Genomic DNA, 6,944 nt, shown 5'->3' with positions numbered 1-6,944 from the left:
ATCTATACAGTACATGTATATACAGGACCCCCTACTCCATCCATACAGTACAGGTATATACAGGACCCCCTACTCCATCTATACAGTACATGTATATACAGGGCCCCCTACTCCATCTATACAGTACATGTATATACAGGGCCCCCTACTCCATCTATACAGTACATGTATATACAGGACCCCCTACTCCATCTATACAGTACATGTATATACAGGGCCCCCTACTCCATCTATACAGTACATGTATATACAGGACCCCCTACTCCAACTATACAGTACATGTATATACAGGACCCCCTACTCCATCTATACAGTACATGTATACAGGACCCCCTACTCCATCTATACAGTACATGTATATACAGGACCCCCTACTCCATCTATACAGTACATGTATATACAGTGCACTACAGGACAGGTATACCAAACTGTGACTGGGTAACACTGCCACACCAGACCTGACCAATACCGCCATACTGTGCTGGATAACACTGTCATAACACGCCTGACCAATACCGCCACACTGTGACTGGGTAACACCTCCCTACCAGACGTGACCAATACCGCCATACTGTGACTGGATAACACTGCCATACCAGACCTGACCAATACCGCCACACTGTGGCTGGATAACACTGCCATACCAGACCTGACCAATACCGCCATACTGTGACTGGATGACACTGCCACACCAGACCTGACCAATACCACCATACTGTGACTGGATGACACTGCCATACCAGACCTGACCAATACCGCCATACTGTGACTGGGTAACACTGCCACACCAGACCTGACCAATACAGCCATACTGTGACTGGATAACACTGCCATACCAGACCTGACCAATACCGCCACACTGTGGCTGGATAACACCGCCACACCAGACCTGACCAATACCGCCATACTGTGACTGGATAACACTGCCATACCAGACCTGACCAATACCGCCATACTGTGACTGGATAACACTGCCACACCAGACCTGACCAATATCGCCATACTGTGACTGGGTAACACTGCCACACCAGACCTGACCATTACCGCCATACTGTGACTGGATAACACTGCCATACCAGACCTGACCAATACCACCATACTGTGACTGGATAACACCGCTATACCAAACCTGACCAATACCACCATACCGTGACTGGATAACACCGCTATACCAGACCTGACCAATACCGTCATACTGTGACTGGATAACACTGCCACACCAGACCTGACCAATACCGCCATACTATGACTGGATAACACCGCTATACCAAACCTGACCAATACCACCATACTATGACTGGAAAAAAATGATATACCAGACCTGACCAATACCGCTATACTGTAACTGGATAACACCGCTATACCAGGCCTGACTAATACCACCATACTGTGACTGGATAACACTGCCACACCAGACCTGACCAATACCGCCATACTGTGCTGGATAACACTGTCATACCACACCTGACCAATACCGCCATACTGTGACTGGATAACACTGCCATACCAGACCTGACCAATACTGCCACACTGTGACTGGATAACACTGCCATACCAGACCTGACCAATACCGCCATACTGTGACTGGATAACATTGCCATACCAGACCTGACCAATACCGCCATACTGTGACTGGATAACACTGCCATACCAGACCGGACCAATACCGCCACACTGTGACTGGATAACACTGCCATACCAGACCTGACCAATACCGCCATACTGTGACTGGATAACACTGCCATACCAGACCTGACCAATACCGCAATACTGTGACTAGGTAACACTGCCACACCAGACCTGACCAATACTGCCATACTGTGCTGGATAACACTGTCATACCAGACCTGACCAATACCGCCATACTGTGACTGGATAACACTGCCATACCAGACCTGACCAATACTGCCATACTGTGACTGGATAACACTGCTATACCAGACCTGACCAATACCATCATACCGTGACTGGATAACATTGCCACACCAGACCTGACCAATACTACCATACTGTGACTGGGTAACACTGTCATAACACACCTGACCAATACCACCATACTATGACTGGAAAAAACTGCTATACCAGACCTGACCAATACCGCCATACTGTAACTGGATAACACCGCTGTACCAGACCTGACCAATACCACCATACTGTGACTGGATAACACTGCCACACCAGACCTGACCAATACCGCCATACTGTGCTGGATAACACTGTCATACCACACCTGACCAATACCGCCATACTGTGACTGGATAACACTGCCATTCCAGACCTGACCAATACTGCCATACTGTGACTGGATAACACTGCCATACCACACCTGACCAATACCGCCATACTATGACTGGATAACACCACTATACCAGACTTGACCAATACCGCCACACTGTGACTAGAGAACACCACCATACCAGACATGACCAATACCGACACACTGTGACTGAATAACACTGCCATACCAGACCTGACCAATACCACCATACTGTGACCCCTCGAAAAGACACCAGATTTTCTGGCAAGTCTGAACGGGAGGGTACTGCCCCTCTGCAAGGTGCTACCCTACGCACCAGACCATGGGTGCCTAATGTTAAATACCCTGCAGGTATACAGGACACTGACAATTTATACCCGGGCAGCGCCGGGTACATTTTCTAGTAATATATAAAGAATCTTTAGGAAAGTGGTATGGTTCTAAGGGACTGGCGCAAAGTAAATGTGGTCTATCTTTAGAAATGGCTCTAGGTGTTCCCCCAAACCAGTAAGCTTAAAGGGAACCTGTCACCCCTGCACCTGGGTCAGAACTCACCCGACCCCTAATAAAGCCTTTCATACTTACCCTCACCTGCTGGTCCTGCTGCCAATGCCAGTCCCGCTGCAGAGAAATCACCGCCCACTCGTCTGCACGCCCAATATGCAAATTAGAAGAGATGAGTTGGGTTGGGTGGGTTCCGCCCAGGGTGCAGGGGTGACAGGTTCCCTCTAACATCCATTGTGGGAAAATGTTTTAGGAGTTCCACATAAGAGTTTGTGATATAAAATAGTATAAGTAACAGCACAGTTTTACTAAGGACAGAAGTTGTCAAAATAACCTGATTTGTTTTTATAAAGAGTGGAAGTTTGGATTGAGAGGCGGCTGCTGATATAGGGGGAGATTTATCAAAGGGTGTAAAATGTAGACTGGTGCAAACTACCCACAGCAACTAATCACAGCTCAGCTTTAGGCAGTGCTGAAAGGAAAGCTGAGCTGGGATTGGCTGCTGTGGGCAGTTTGCACCAGTCTAAATTTTACACCCTTTGATAAATCTCCCCCTATATAGTGTTTTTGGGCTTTAAACTTGGAATTTTTGGACTTTGGATTTGAAAGTCCTAATACAAGTCCCATGAGTAAATGGGGCCTAGAGGTTTAGAACTTATAGGATCTTCCTACAGATATTTATGAATTTTGAGGGATCATATGGAGCAGGTTCAAGAGTTGAGCCTTTAAATTATATATATATATATATATATATATATACAGTATATATTGCAGTGAAATGATAGAATCAGGGATTTTATCAAATCCCGTGAAATGATGAAATGCATTGTTCAATCATTTCCTTAGGGAATTGATCAAATCACTGACCCCTTTCAGGGAAATGATGGAATGAACTCATTTCTCCCTGTGACACAGAATTCGCTTACCCTATTGTCTCTCTGCTCCACCCAGCTTGTCTGCTGTGCTCCCCATCCGCCTACGCCTCCTTTCTGCTCCCCGTTCGGCTTGTTTCCCCTGCTACGCGCCTTCTGCTCCCCTGGCCTGTCTGCTCCGCTCCCCATCTGCCCCCGCCGCCATATGCCTGCCAGGAGGTGTGCCGCTCTGCTCCCCATCCACCTACGCTTCCTCTCTGCTCCCCGTTCGGCTTGTTTCCTCTGCTACGCGCCTTCTGCTCCACTGGCCTGTCTGCTCCACTCCCCGTCTGCCCCTGCCGCCATATGCCTGCCAGGAGGCATGCCACTCTGCTCCCCTGTTCACCCCGCCGCCACATGCCTGCCGGCAGAAATGCTGCTCTGCTCCCCATCCGCCCCGCAGCTATATGCCTGCCGGGGAGCGTGCCGCTCTGCTCCCCCGTCCCCTTTCCACCATATGCCTGCCGGAAAAGTGTGCCACTCTGCTGCCCTGTCCACCCCGCCACCGTATGCCTGCTGGGAAGGTGTGCCGCTCTGCTGCCCCCATTCACCTCTGCCGCCGTATGCCTGCCGGGAGTTCCTGTCCGCCCCCCGCCCCCCGCTAGTGATTTGTTCAAATCCCTGGATTCCATCATTTCACTGCAACATACTGTATATATATGTACATGATCCTGGTAGTTAACCCTCTTGATGCCACAGTTATTTGACAGTTGCCCCCACTGTTAGGGCTCCATTCAACAACCAAGCTGCAATGCAATCACTGGTATTTATTGTGCAGCTATGTAAGAAACACCACTGATTGGCTGAATGGGCCGTCAATGAACGAGGGACCCAGAGACACTGCAGGAGGGCCTCGGGGGAACTCAGACAGGTAAGCATGGTCTATTTAAACGTCACAGCAGCTAAATTGTTAAAGGGGTACTCCGGAGAAAATCTTTTTCTTTCAAAACAACTGGTTTCTGAAAGTCATATAGATTTGTATTTTACTTCTATTTAAAAATCTCCAGTGTTTCAATACTTATCAGGTGCTGTATGTCCTGCAGGATGTGGCATATTCTTTTCAGTCTAACACAGTGCTCTCTACTGCCACATCTGTCCAAGACAGGAACTGTCCAGAGCAGGAGAGGTTTTCTATGGGGATTTCCTTCTGCCCTGGACAGGTCCTTTCTTGGACAGAGGTGGCAGCAGAGAGCACTGTGTCAGACTGGAAAGAACACACAACTTCCTGTAGGGCATACAGCAGCTGATAAGTATGGGAAACTGGAGATTTTTAAATAGAAGTAAATTAAAAATCTATATAACTTTCTGAAACTAGTTGATTTGAAAAAGATTTTTGCCGGATAACCCCTTTAACTTTTACACCACTATGGCACTATATATTCTCACAGTAGAATTAAATGGAGTGTCATAAACTTTAATACTAATCAGTATTGCAGCACATTTCACTGCAAGAAACTCACTGTGTGAAGTCTGCTAAAATGTGGTACATGTGAATGGATAGCGTGCTGTCCATATAACAGAACAACCCTTTTAATATTTGTACAAAGATGTAACATGGTCCACCCCCTTTAGTTAACCCTTAGGGGACACAGCCAGTTTTCATTTTTGCGCTTTCGTTTTTTTCTCCTTGTGTATATAAGGCCATAGCGAGTGCATTTTTCAGTCTAGAGACCTAGATGAACCCTCATTTTTTTGCGCCACTAATTGTACTTTGCAATGGCAGATGTAATTTTTTAAGATATGTATTGAAGCCAGAAAAAAATTATATGTGTGGTGAAATTGAAAAAAAAAATGGCAATTTTTTTTATTTGGAGAGGGGGGGTTCGTTTTTATGCCATTCACCCTAGGGTAAAACTGACTTGTTATGCATGTTCCTCAAGTTGTATTACCATGCTTATAGCGCTTTTATCCTATGGGGCTGTGTGAGGTGTAATTTTTTTGCGCCATGATGTGTTCTTTTATTGGTGCGACTTATTGATCGCTTTTTTTTTTACAATTTTTTGACATTTGATGCAAACAAAAATGCGCAATTTTGCACTTTGGAAATTTTTTTACGCTTACGCCGTTTACCATGCGAGATCAGGAAAGTGATAATTTATTAGTTTAGGCAATTATGCATGCGACAATACCAAACCTGTTTATTTATTTTTATTTATAAAATGGGGTAAGGGGGGCGATTCTGACTTTTATTAGAGCAGGGGACAAGCCTTCTTTACCATGAGAACTGTGAATCTGTGGAACAGTCTACCCCAGGATCTGGTCACAACAAAAACAGTAGAGGGCTTCAAAACCGGCCTAGACAAGTTCTTAGAGCAAAATAATATAAATGCATATGTATAGAACCTATCACCCCTCCCCCTTCCCTGTATCCATCCCCTCCTTGGTTGAACTTGATGGACATGAGTCTTTTTTCAACCGTATTAACTATGTAACTATGTAACTATGTATTAATAAAAGGACATTTTACACACATACTAGAAGCCCCCTGGTGGATATACTGCATAGATGCATGAGGTCTGTGCTCTATTGCTGAAAGCAATAGAGTGCTGAGCCAGTATCAGCGCCATTACGGTGCAGACCCTGGCCCGGAGCAGATGCGGGAATTGCGATCCCCCCACTAGACCACCAGGGGTAAGGGGACAGCATGTATTTAGATGCAGCTGTCAACTTAATTAGTGGGCACGGCGATCGGACCATGCCCGCTAATAGCAGTGGTCCCAGGCTGCATGTAGCACCCAAGATCACACCAGTTCAGAGGGGGTTTGCCGCGCGACCCATCTCTCAATTCCCCTAGCAGCACAGTGTCACCTAAGTGGGCCTTCATGACAGTTGGGCCCTCTCCCTAGCCAGGAGAAGGGGCCCAACTGTCATGAAACCCCGCTTAACTGACACTGTCCACCAATGAAATGAAGTGATTTTAAAGCAGGTATATATAAAATGTGCAGCTTCCTAGCTTGTGGATGGAGGGAGAACAGAGTATGGAAGGGTGACATTATCACTTTAAGGGTATATTCACACGGGCGGGCTCGCAGCGAGTTTCTCGCTGCGAGCCTGGCAGGTCCTGTCAGTTCCCATAAACTACATACTTGCTGCGGTCTAAACGACCGCAGCGAGTATGTAATTATACCGCGCTTAACCCCTTCTATTCCCGCCGGCTCCCCCGCTGTAAGCAGCATACATTACCTGTCCTTGCTGCACGGGTCCGGCGTCCTGCTCTCCCGCCCGGCCAATCAGTGGCTGCGGCTGGGCAACACACTAATTGGCCGGACGGG

This window comes from Dendropsophus ebraccatus, chromosome 2 (assembly GCF_027789765.1).
Source record: "Dendropsophus ebraccatus isolate aDenEbr1 chromosome 2, aDenEbr1.pat, whole genome shotgun sequence".
Classification (NCBI taxonomy): Eukaryota; Metazoa; Chordata; class Amphibia; order Anura; family Hylidae; genus Dendropsophus; species Dendropsophus ebraccatus.
Note: the sequence above shows the minus strand (reverse complement) of the source record.